We start from the raw sequence: 14,080 nt of genomic DNA on the forward strand, positions 1-14,080 counted from the left end.
CGTAGGTATTGATTACCTTGGTAACGGTGCACCCATTAATGACTGCCCCATTTTTACCATTATGCCCCTAACGTGTTTATAAATACTTTCCCTCTCTTTCATTGTTTCGTTTCTGTGATTTTTCAAATTTCCTCTCCACCTGTTCGTGAAGCATTCTTGCGTTTGAAGGCTTTCATTTCCTCCAACCTTTTTCAGATAAAGGTTAGATTTTTCTTCTTCTCCTTTTGCAACATGCTTACTGTTTGCATGCTTTTATTTTGCGGATGGATAGGTTGATTCGTAGGTTTCTGTTTGATTCCGTACTTCCCCTTAGAGACCATGTTTTTTGATTTTCTTTTCTTTTTCCTTTGTAGGTTTTACCAAAACCCTTTTTAAAAGAAAGAAAATGTCTTCTGTTGAAAGTCTTGCTTAGTGGGTCGATGTTACAGTCCTGGGGGAGGAACCTTTGGTTGACACTGATTTTCTTACTGATCTTCGCACTCGCCACCGGCTCTGCACCTCTGATGAGGATGAGCCGAAGTATGAACTACTTGCCCCGGGTCCAGAAGACCGGGTCTGCTTTGGGAGGGCTTCGGAGGCAGTCCCTCATTTCTTTTTTATGTATGAGAGCATGCTTACCCGCCTGGGCGTTTTCCTTCCTTTTTCTGACTTTGAGATGGATGTTTTACGCCACTGCCGTGTTGCACCTACCCAGCTTCATCCCAATTCCTGGGATTTTCTGAAAATTTATCAATTTGTCAGCCATGCTTTAGACTTTCCGACTTCCTTGAGGATTTTCTTTTTTCTCTTCCATATGACTAAGCCCTTTAGTGGGCAAAATAATAAACAACAATGGGTGTCCTTCCGGGCTATACAAGGTCAGAGGGTCTTCACCCTTTTTGATGAATCTTTTCATGACTTCAAAAATTATTTTTTCAAAGTGCAAGCTGTAGAGGGTCACCACCCCTTTTTCCTGGATGAGAATTCTTCCCCTCGCTTTCCTCTGTATTGGTTGGAGGCCTCCCCCTGTTAGAAATATGGTCTGGACGACCTGGATGAGGGCCCCATATCTGGATACTAAAAAATTTCTCCAAGGGTCTCCGACCTTTGTCCAAACACAATTAGGTAGCTTTTATTTGTTTTCTTGGATTTCCGACTTGTCTGACTATCTTTTTTCGACTTGTCTGACCTCTTGGCTACTACTTGTTTTTACAGAGATGGCGAGGAGAAATTCGAATGAGTCTTACCAGAGGGTCCAGGAGGCTAGGGCAAGGTCCCGGGCCAGGACTGGTGGTGCCAGGGCAGCTATCCCTCCCCCTCCTCCTCGAAATTTGGGGACTCCTTCTGAACCTATTGTTATCTCTTCTTCTGCTCCTTCTCAGCCGTCCCCTCCCCCCCGATCCTCCCCTGAGCCCGAAAGGAAGAAGCGCAAGGCTTTAGAGCCTAGTTCTTCTTTCGAGGGTGAAGCCAAGGTGGATGCCCCTGAATTTATCTGGAAGTACATCTATCATCATGCCCGTATAGGCTTGGATGATGTTTTTATCCGGAACCACCTCACTATTCTGGCTCAGGAGAGTATCAGGGCGGCGGCGGTGTGCACCAAGTTTCTTGATATTTTTGAGAAGACTCCTCTTAGCTCTCTTGGTTCGTCCTCGAGGGCTAAGGAATTGGAGGAGAGACTTCTTTTATATCAAGAGCATGAGAAGAAGTTGAAGGAGAAGGTCGCCAAACTAGAGGAGGAGAGGAAGGATCTCCAGGAGAGGGAGAGCAAGTTGCAGGCCCAGTGCAACATGGAGGTCGGTTTAAGGCTGAAGGCGCAGGAGAGCTATTCAAGCCTTTTTGAGGACCTTGTGGTTGTGAAAAAAGATCTGCTGAATGCTCGGACTGCCTACACCGAGTTGGAGGACTCTATTGTCGAGGGATCTGAAGAGGCCTGGAGGATTTTTAAGGAGCAAGTCAGAGTCATTGCTCCTGGCTTGGATCTCTCTCCTTTAGATCCTGACAAGGTCGTCATTGATGGCGCTATAGTGACTCCTCCTGCCCCCCAAGTCGTTTCTGAGTCCGACTTGAAGACTCGGGGGCAGAGGATTATTGAGTCCCCTCCTCGCTCAAAGGATGCTCCGAGCTCTTCCAAGGTTCCTCCGACTTCCTCTCCGTCTCCTATGGATGCCTCTCTCCCTGGTCCTGACGCTGCTCCGACTATTCTTCCTGGTTCTGGTGGTGATCTGTCTACTCCTCTGAAAAAATAACTTTATTGGCTATATGGGGGCCCGGCCTGTGGGTCCCCCTTTTTTAAACTCTTTTATATTTGTTTGTTGGTGGTGGTGGTGACTGAACAATTTTCTCTGGCCTTTTAAGGCCGTAAAAAAAAATATTTATAAATACCCTTTTTTGGATAAGGGTTTTAGTTACCTTTTGCGTGTGCATGCTTTTCTGTTTGTAGTTTTTTAAAAAACCCTCTTTTTGATCTTTTTAGTTTTGGAAATCTTTTTCCTGGCTGTCTGTCCTTTTGGGTTCCTCTTCGCTTTAAGGACAGCTTTTAAGCTTTTTCCTAGGTTTTTCGATCTCTTTTTGATTATTCCTTATACTCAACTTTGTTTTATTGAGCTTCTATGACTTAGGTTATTTTTGCAACGCGTTTTCTTTTCTACTCGGTTTTGTATTTCGACTTATAAGTCGGCATATCCCCGAGTTTCTCACGATCAACTTTTATAACCTCTTTACACCGACTTGTACCTCGTCGTTTTATCCTGACGACCATCTAGGTCGGTTCATGGGATTTTCACGTTTTGTCGAGCTTAAGTCGGCGCGTTTCGTAGGAAAAAATAAACGAGAAGAAATTTATAAGAGATATTGTAAAATATCTTTATTTATTGGGGAGGTACCTTACTGCTACTAAGGGCTTTTGACAGCCTATTTTCCCTTAGCCTCTACTATGATGCCTCGTTAAAAACCCTTCTCCAGAAAAAACCCTTTAACTTTCGGGAAAAAAATCGTGAAGTTGGGAAAAGAGTACATCAGGGAATAGAGTTCGCTTTTAACTGTAGTACCTTTTCATATTACAAGCATGCCACGATCTCGGTAACTCGGCGCCGCTTAGGTCGGTCACCCTATAATAACCTTTTCCTAAGACCTCGCTGACTTTGTAGGGTCCTTTCCAGTTGGCAGCGAGTTTTCCTTCCCCCGACTTGTTGACTCCTATGTCGTTTCTGATTAAGACCAGATCGCTTAGTGCGAAACTTCTTTGAATGACTTTCTTGTTGTATCTGGTAGCCATCCTTTGCTTCAGCGCTTCTCTTATCTGGGCTTGTTCTCGGACTTCGGGGAGCAATTCTAGCTCCTCTTTGTGCCCCTGTATGTTTTCGATTTCATCATGGAGAATCACCTTTGGGCTTTGCTCGCTGATTTCTACTGGTATCATAGCTTCTATCCCATAGACAAGTCGGAAGGGCGTTTCTCCAGTGGCAGATTGGGGCGTTGTCCTGTAAGCCCATAACACTTGTGGGAGTTCCTCAGCCCAGGCTCCTTTTGCATCTTGTAGCATTTTCTTTAATCCTGCCAGTATGACTTTCTTGGCTGCCTCGGCTTGTCCATTTGCTTGCGGGTGCTCCACCGAGGTGAACTGGTGTTTAATCTTCATACTGACCACCAGGCTTCTGAAGGTAGAGTCGGTGAATTGGGTTCCATTGTCTGTAGTGATGGAATATGGTATCCCATATCTTGTGATGATATTCTTGTAGAGGAACCTCCGACTTCTTTGGGCTGTGATGGTAGCCAATGACTCTGCTTCTATCCACTTTGTGAAATAGTCTATTCCCACGATCAAGTATTTAACTTGTCCTGGCGCTTGGGGAAAGGGACCTAACAAATCCATTCCCCATTTTGCGAAGGGCTACGGAGAAGTTATACTGATGAGTTCTTCGGGGGGAGCCACGTGGAAGTTTGCATGCATTTGGCATGGTTGACATTTTTTCACAAATTCTGTGACATCTTTCTGCAAGGTCGGCCAATAGAATCCAGCTTGGATTACTTTCCTGGCAAGCGACCTGGCTCCGAGATGATTTTCGCAGATCCCGCTGTGGACCTCCTCTAATACCTCGGTGGTTCTCAAGGTCGGTACGCACTTTAACAATGGTGTTGATATTCCTCTTCTATATAGAATATTTTTCACCAGAGTGTAGTGTTGTGCTTCCCTCCGGATTCTCTTAGCCTCTTTTTCCTCTTTTGGGAGGATGTCGAATTTCATGTATTCGATCAAGGGGTTCATCCATCCGAGGTTTAGTCCGGTTACCTCAAGGACCACTTGCGTTCCCTCCGTTTTTACCACAGATGGTTCCTGAAGAGTTTCCTGGATCAGGCTTCTGTTATTCCCTCCTGGCTTGGTACTTGCTAACTTGGATAGGGTGTCTGCTCTGCTATTTAGATTCCGAGTTATATGTTTGATCTCGGTTTCCGCAAAGCGCCCAAGATGCTCCAGAGTTTTTTCCAAGTACCTCTTCATATTTGGGTCTTTTGCCTGATACTCTCCACTTATCTGGGAGGTCACTACTTGGGAGTCGCTATATACCATTACTTTTGTAGCACCGACTTCTTCTGCCAGCTTCAACCCGGAAATTAGGGCTTCATATTCTGCCTGGTTATTTGAGGCTGGGAATTCAAATTTGAGGGAAACCTCTATTTGGGTTCCCCTTTCATCCACTAATATTATGCCTGCACCGCTCCCTGTCTTATTTAAGGATCCATCTACATAGAGTTCTCATGTCGTTGGTTTTTCCTCTTGATCTCCTGCGTATTCTGCTACGAAGTCGGTGAGGCATTGGGCTTTAATTGCCGTCCGAGTTTCGTACTTCAAGTCGAACTCGGAGAGCTCTATTGCCCATTGAACCATTCTCCCTGCAACATTCGTCTTTTGGAAGATTTGCTTCATGGGTTGGTTCGTGCGGACTCTTATTGTGTGAGCTTGGAAGTAAGGCCGTAGCCTTTGTGAGGCTACTACTAAGGAGTAGGCAAACTTCTCTAGTTTGTGGTACCTTAGTTCAGGGCCTTGTAGAACTTTGCTGATGAAATATACTGGGTGCTGACTGACCTCATCTTCTCTTATCAGGGCTGACGCGACAGCCCTGTCTGCTACAGATAAGTATAGGACGAGGTCTTCCCCAGCTATAGGTCGGGTCAGAATTGGCGGTTGACTCAAGAATCTTTTGAATTCCTGGAACGCCTCTTCGCATTCAGGAGTCCACTCGAATTGACATCCCTTTCTCAATAAGGAGAATAGTGGAAGGGATTTTAGTGCTGATCCTGCCAAGAATCTGGAGAGGGCTGCAAGTCGGCCGTTTAGCTGCTGGACCTCTCTTAAGCAAGTCGGGCTTTTCATTTCTAGGATAGCCCTACACTTATCGGGATTCGCTTCGATCCCTCTTTGTGTCAGCATAAACCTTAGAAATTTTTCAGCTTCCACCGCGAAGGTACACTTTGCAGGATTTAGTCTCATCCCGTGTGACCTTATGGTGTCAAATACTTGCGAGAGGTCTGCTAAGAGGTCGGCCTCTTTTTCGGTTTTTACCAGCATGTCGTCTACATAAACTTCCATTAGTCTCCCAAGGTGGGGAGCGAACACCTTATTCATCAGCCTCTGATATGTGGCCCCTGCATTTTTCAATCCAAATGGCATGACCACATAGCAGAAGTTAGCTCTGGGCGTGATGAATGATGTCTTCTCCTAGTCTGGCTCATGCATCGGGATTTGGTTATATCCCGAGTAGGCATCCATGAATGACAAGTATTGATACCCCGAGCTAGAGTCTACAAGGGTGTCAATGCTTGGGAGTGGATAAGGGTCCTTAGGACATGCCTTATTTAGGTCGGTGTAGTCGACACACATTCTCCATTTGCCATTTTACTTTTTGACTAGCACTACATTGGCTAGCCATGTTGGATATTTAACTTCTCTGATGAAGCCGGCTTCTAGAAGTGCCTGCACTTGCTCTTCCACTACTAGAGCTCGTTCTGGGCCGAGCTTACGCCTTCTCTGTTGCACAGGTCGGGACCCTGGGTATACCGCGAGTTTGTGGGACATGAGCTCAGGGGCTATTCCGGGCATGTCGGAGGCTTTCCAGGCAAAGAGGTCGGAATTGTCTCTTAGGAGTTTAGTCAACCTTTGCTTTAGGGTTTCCCCTAGGTTGGCTCCTATGTTGGTGTTTTTTCCTTTCTCTTCGCCGACCTGTATTTCCTCAGTTTTTCCTCCCGGCTGTGGTTGCAGCTCTTCTCGGGTCCTTGCACCTCCGAGCTCTATGGTGTGGACTTCTTTGCCTTTTCCCCTCAGGTTCAGGCTTTCGTTATAGCATTTTCTTGCCAGCTTCTGATCTCCCCTCACCGTTGCTATTCCCGCTGAGGTTGGGAATTTCATGCAAAGGTGGGGAGTGGATACCACTGCTCCGAGTCGATTAAGGGTAGCTCTGCTGATTAAAGCATTATATGCTGACCCTACGTCGATGACTATGAAGTCTACACTCAGAGTCTTGGATTTTTCCCCTTTTCCAAAAGTGGTGTGGAGGGGCAAAAATCCCAGTGGTTTTATCGGCGTGTCGCCTAGTCCGTACAAGGTGTCGGGGTAGGCTCTTAATTCTTTCTCATCCAACCCTAGTTTGTCAAAAGCGGGCTTGAAAAGGATGTCCGCTGAGCTTCCTTGGTCTACTAGGGTTCTATGGAGATGGGCATTGGCTAGGATCATAGTAATTACCACTGGGTCATCATGCCCAGGGATTATTCCTTGCCCATCTTCTCTTGTGAATGAAATGGTTGGAAGGTCGGATGACTCTCCTCCGACCTGGTAGACTCGCTTGAGATGTCTTTTGCGAGAGGACTTGGTGAGTCCCCCTCCTGCGAATCCTCCTGAGATCATATGGATATGTCTCTCCGGGGTCTGCGGTGGTGGGTCTCTTCTATCCATATCGTCTCGCTTTCTCTTCCCATGACCGTCCGACCTTTCTATGAGATATCTGTCGAGCCGACCTTCTCTAGCCAGCTTTTCTATCACATTTTTAAGGTCGTAACAGTCACTTGTCGAGTGACCATATATTTTATGGTACTTACAGTAGTCGCTGCGACTCCCCCCTTTTTTATTTTTTAATAGGTCTGGGAGGAGGCAGTCTTTCGGTATTGCAAATCTCTCTGTATACATCCACTATGGAAACCTTTAGAGGAGTATAAGAGTGATATTTTCGTGGTCTGTCGAGACCGAGTTCTTCCTTCTTTTTGGGTTCCCTCTCCCTCTCTTTTGTTGAGGGGAGATGCCCAGGTCGCCAACTCAAATCTCTCAGCCTAGCATTCTCCTCCATGTTGATGTACTTTTCAGCTCTTTCCTGTACATCACTTAAGGAGGTGGGGTGTCTTTTTGATATGGACTGTGAGAAGGGACCTTCTCTAAGCCCATTGACTAACCCCATTATGACTGCCTCGGTGGGCAGGTCTTGGATTTCCAAACATGCTTTGTTGAACCTTTCCATATAGGCTCGTAAGGATTCTCCGACCTCCTGCTTTATCCCCAGGAGGCTTGGCGCATGTTTTACTTTGTCTTTCTGGATAGAGAACCTCATCAAGAACTTCCTTGAGAGGTCTTCAAAACTGGTGACCGACCTCGGGGGGAGGCTGTCGAACCACTTCATCGCCGCTTTCGACAAGGTTGTCGGGAAAGCTTTGCATCGCGTAGCATCAGAAGCATCAGCCATATACATCCGACTTTTAAAGTTGCTTAAATGATGCTTCGGATCTGTGGTTCCGTCATAGAGGTCCATATTGGGGCTTTTAAAGTTTCTTGGAACTTTTGCCCTCATTATGTCCTCACTAAAAGGATCCTCCCCTCCTGGGGGCGACTCTTCTCTGTCGTCACGGGAGTTCCGACCTTTGAGGGAGGATTCTAACTTTAAGATTTTCTTCTCTAACTCTTTTCGTCGATCCATCTCCTCTTTTAGGTGCTTTTCTATCTCCCTTTGTCGCTCCCGTTCCTGTTCTAGCTATTCTAAGCGACTTTGGTGGACATGGACTAATCCCATAAGTTCAGTTGCGTGGGACTGTCCGTCCTTCTCCGAATGAGGAATTCACCTTCGGAGTTTTGACTCCGGAGGTACCCTCTCTGTGTTGATCGTTGGTTCCCTGGTGGAGGGTTAGGTCCACGTCATTATTTCTGGTGTCCAGATTCTCTTGTTCGGAATCTGTCTCCTCATGACCCTCCTCAGGGGATCTGTCCGCCATCACTGGTTGATCTCTCGGGTCCCCGGCAACGGCGCCAATGTTACGATGGGTAACCGGAGATTGTTGGACTGGACTCGTTGGGTTGGCCCAATCGTCTGAGGAAGGAAGCCTTCGAGCGGGTCTGCGTCTTGGGGGACTTCCGTCCGACTTGTGAGTATGAACGAATGGGGGTGGTACCTGCAAAGACATTCCGATGCCTAAGTCAGCAAGGGTGTGAGCAGGGCTAGAGAGTATTGGTACTTAGAGATACCTGAGAGGTGTCAGTGTATTTATAGTGGTGAACCAATAACCACTGTTGAAGTAGTGCCACTTTTTAAGGGGAATAACCGTCCCTTTATCTTAGGGTGGTTGAGATATGGCTCTTGGAAGTGGTTAGAGAGATTCTAGGGGCAGTTACCTTCTTGAGGAAGGGTTTATCTGCCAGCTGATCCTCGTACCGACTTCTTTAAAGCAAGTCGTGAAGATAGCCGACTTCGTGGCATCTGGTTTGTGCAGTGTGAGGCTCAACTCCTTTGGGTTGGGCCTTTTTACTTGGATCCTGGGCCTTAGTATTGGGCCAGGGTATGAATAGTTATATATATAAATATAATTTTAATTTAATAAAATTATTCAATTAGAGCAAATTAGCCACAGATTGTATGTGAAAAATAGGGTGAATTAGCCACGAAAATAGTGTGATTAAATAATCCAACGTTAGCCACAAAAAAATTGCGGCCGAAAAATCTTGCCTGCACAAATTAGGTACGGATGAAGTGTGGTAGAATTATACTTTTCGATTTGATTATTCTTATTTAGCCACGGCATTATGCGTGGACAATGATATACAAATTGTGGCTCTTTGAAGGTTTCCACGATATTTAAAACTGTGGCTAATAATACTAAAATCGTGGCAAATTGAAAATGCAACCCCGATTAGCCATAAATATTCTTTCGTGGCCAATGTATGGCTGCTACGGTTATTTTAGAGTTTAGCCACGATTTTTTTCGTGATTAAACCCCTTATTTTTTTGGTAATAATAAGACTTATAAACTAAAAAGACTTGTATGTATAGCATAACTGATTTTATTAACTATCTTTAATAAACTCAAAAATAAAATCAGATTGACTTTTCATCCAACATAAATTTGTGAGAAGATATTAATTATATAACCATTTAATAAAACTATTAGAAATCTTGATTTGTTTCTTAATTTAGTAAAGAGCTTTGTTAGGGACACTATTTCAAAAATAAAATCATCCAACATAAATTTGTGAGAAGATATTAATTATATAACCATTTAATAAAACTATTAGAAATCTTGATTTGTTTCTTAATTTAATAAAGAGTCTTGCTAAGGAGCCAATAGACTATTTATATAATGTGTATAATGGGCTATTAAGTTACAAAATGAACATCTTTTATACTATTTAGAATAATACTAGAGATAATAAACGTTCACCAAAAATTGAACTCTTGACCTTTCGGATCTAGAACTCTAATACCATGTCATGATACCACTCATCCAAAAAACTCAAACTAATGAAAAAATAACTCTAATAATTATATCTCTAATACTCCCTAAACCTCCATTAAATACATTGTACAAATATTCTATTGGTCCCTCGTATTTTTCCTTTAGCAAAAGTTTTCTAATTAAATGAGAATATTAGCTATTATTAGATATGAATGGCTAAATCTCTGTGTACATTCGTCAAGTCAATAACAATAATTTCAATTCAGCAATTCATTCTCAATTCTCTGATCTGCTTCTTTGTTTCCTTTTTCATTCTTCAATATCACTTGTATTACAAAACTGTTAACCTTATAGTAATATTTTTTAAAAAAATTAATATTTAAGGATAAAATAGTCACTTTTAGTGATACAAGTCAATATTAGGATTATATAGTAGTTAGTAGGTTATGCATCTTAGGCAAACACGTAATGCGGTCATATCCCGCAGTTACTAATAAACTAATAAATAATATAACGTTTAATAAGAGAAAATTACATAAAGACACAGATAAAAATGTGTGGAGCCTACTACTTTTTCTGAATTTTAATTGAAATTCACCTTTACTAGCTACTTGGCCTGTTTGGTATTGATCAAGAACCTTTACAAAATAATCTTATGCCTAAGATTTTTTTACAATTATTTTATCTTTTTTTTTCGAACATAAATTCTGAATCTAATGTTTTGTTCAAGCCAAGACACTGACACATCAATATCAAATCTGAAAGCAAGGAGAATATATACATGAAACAGAACAAAGACTTCGTTTTCTGATAGTAAATTAAACAACCCCATGGTCCATGCCATACATGATTAAACTTTAAAAGAAAGAAATTCTTTTTTGGAAATTGACTTGTCAACTGCTTTGTAAATAAGTTCAACTTTGGTACGGTAAAATTAACTCGAATTAAACACAGATTTTATAAAAAAATATTATATAACTATTAAAATTTATTAATTTTAACTATCACTTAATTATTAATTTAATTTTTTTAATTTAATAATTTATTTTATTTTATATTTTTAAATATTAATAATTAAAAATAATAAATACTGATAATTTTTTAATATTTCTGACTTTATTTATATATCTTTGGCTTTACGAGTATGACTTATTATCACTCGATCACCGGCCATCATCCTTATCCTTATCCTATCCCATAGCTAAAATCTTTGGATTTCATATGTAGAAGTCTGACTTGATCAACAAATTTTATCCCGTGAATTTAAAAGGCTGAAGAGTACAAGTCCAAGTGGTAGAAATAATAGAGGATCATATTGCTTATGAATTAAATTTTTGCCAGGAGTGAGATCATGCCCCCAAGCACCATGGCCAACTGATTCGGGTAGGTGATGTGAAAAATAGATTAAATAAAAATAATTAAGATGAGAAATTTAAAGTAAGTAAATTTATGAAAAAATATTTTTATTAATAATAAATAAATAATACAAGAATTAATGATGAGAAATAGAGATGGATAATAAGCGTTAAAATTTTTATCAATGTCACAAGAAAAAAAAAGGAGTTTTTTTTAAAGTAGATAGAGATTGACGGAATACCAATTTTATTTGTGAAATTGATGAATAAAACAAAGAACAATGAAAAAAATTTGAGAGAAAAAGATGAATTTTTTTAGCATCTAAATTTTAGAAAAAAAGTTCTTTTAAGAGGTTATTTAAGGTTTTTTTATAATGTAAAACCATTTTGAAGAAGGAATCTATTGTTTAATGGTTATAGTGTGATGTTTGGCCTACTCCTTTTATCCTAAGATTTGTTATTAAATAAGGTAGTTATCAGAAAATATTTTTAAATGTTTCCATCACTTCAAATCTTTTTAACTAAAAATGGAAGGAGTTGATTTTCACAAGTTAAACTAAAATTCTGCTAGGTGTCGATGACAAGGAGATGTATGAATAAAAAGGGTGCTCATAATATGTGATATTAGTGAAATGACATTTAGTTTGATTTTCTTTTAACTAAATGATATTCGTTACACTCCAAATCTAACAAATTCACTTCTATCAATTTAGTTCCCATTAAAAAAAAAATTAACTTCTCAAGGTGTTTTTTTGAATTCTATCATTTTACTTGACTCTGTGTTAATTATGTCAAAAATAATATTTTTGACAAATTATTTTTAATGTCGATGAAATACAACATTATTGTGTCACAGCATAAATATATTTGGTAAAAATAATTTTTTTTGTAAAATGATTAGAATCACATTATTTTATTGTATATGTATCATTTTTTTCTACAAGTTTATGTATTAGTCATTCTACAAATATTTTATGATGAGTAAACATTTTTAAGAGTAAAATTATAAAAAATAAATTTATTTAGAATAAAATTAATGTGATTAAATGTAATTTACTTAGATGTGATTAAAAAATAATTGAATAACTATGTACCGTAAAAAATTGATATTATTGAATAATAAAATTAAAATTTATTTCTATGTATCGTTTTTGTCCTCAACGTGTTCGTCCTATTTAAGTCCCTAATGTTTCAAAATCGTCTCAAATTTGTTTCGCCATCAATTCTGTTAACAGATTTTTAACGGCAGGACAACATTGAGTCAATTTTAAAATGTTAAGTATTTAAATAGGATGATTTAAATGTTAGAGACAATTTTAACACTTACCCCAAACGTTAAGGACAAAAAAATCGATACTTTATTCTATTATTTATTTTCTGTTCATTTATTGTTTTTTTTATTCGTTTCACTTCTCTTTATCGATCTACAATGTTTAGTATTCGATCACTGACAAACTAAAAAATAATCGGTCAAACAATTGGTGCTTATATCTTGTCAAAAAAATAAATAAAAGATCATAATTCATTAAAAGAAACAAAGAAATATTGTACCACGTAAATCGGTCCAGGCAACTTGTTTGGCTGCTAAGTGTTTTTCCAAAGTATAAAAAATAGATAATTATTCTAATGAAAATGTCAAAAATATTTTTTTATGTTGATCTTTATTTAAAAAGTGTGACTTATTTATTTAGCCACACTTTAAATAAAGATAACACTTTTATAACATATAAAAATTAAATTTTATAATTTATCATCCAATGATTAAAATAAAATATCTTCATATATTGATAAAATCTTTATTAGACTAATCACCTTAAAAATATACATAAAACTAGTTTATAAAAATTTTTTATTTTATTTAATTATATTAAATATATACTAAAATCAATCAATAACATAAAATATAAAATATATATTAAAATTGACTTAAATTTTATATGTATTTATATATAAATATATAATAATTAATTTTAATGTACAAATAATATTCTTGATTTTGACCGTATGCTGCAAACCGAAGACCCTGAGTTACAAATGCAATCATTCATCACCAAATTAAAAAAAGAAAACCGATGACCCTGCATTTGCAAATTTTCTATACGGTAGTTGGTCTATGACCCTGCATTTGCAAATTTTCTATAAGATTATTTGTAACGTTATGTACATATATAACGTTACATACAAGTGGCACCTTTCCAATAGGAGAAAAATTGAGAGTGCAGCAAAGAATTCAGTGTGCTTCATGTTAAATGTTAAATATCCAACAACAAACAAACATTCATAATTAAATAATTAAGTGTTCCATGTTTCCACTAAGGGAAACTTCCTGTCGTGTAATACTATAACATTCACCTTATATATCGAGCATCAGCAAAAGAATTTAAGCATGGTCAAATTCAAAGAACCATCATCATTAGCTATACACAGTGCTGGAATATTGACTGGATTTAACGTGAACATTAGAGTTTCTAATGCCGTCAAGAAACCCAGTTTGAATAAGCTGCTAATATGTGTATATAAAATATATTAACTTGACCCCAAACATTATTTATGATTGTATATATGATCTGTTTATGTCTCTCTTTGACGCATGCCTTGTGACATATATATACATATGGTACGCACGCACATTTTATTTGATCTTGAAAGATATTATCTATTGTATTGACTTATATTTTATCATCTTTAATTTAAATTTTGACGTAACTTCTACATTAATATTTTAGCCCTTATTTTTTCACTTTTAAATTGGATTAGATATTCAATTATCTGTACATAACTTAGTTTAAAGAGTCTCTCTTATATAGGGTGACAATGCGTAGAGTAGCGTAGGATTTGAAGTCAATCCTAACTCTACTCGCAGATTAAAATTTTAAATTGGACTTATTAATATTTGTATTATACTCATTAATATTTTTTATAACACTCGATAATATTTTAATTATACTTATTAATATTTTTTTAGTATAATAAATATTTTTTATATTTTATTTTAAATTTAATTAATACTACTGTACCAATAAATAAAAAAGTGAATGGAT

This window comes from Arachis ipaensis, chromosome B05 (assembly GCF_000816755.2).
Source record: "Arachis ipaensis cultivar K30076 chromosome B05, Araip1.1, whole genome shotgun sequence".
In the NCBI taxonomy this organism is placed as follows: Eukaryota; Viridiplantae; Streptophyta; class Magnoliopsida; order Fabales; family Fabaceae; genus Arachis; species Arachis ipaensis.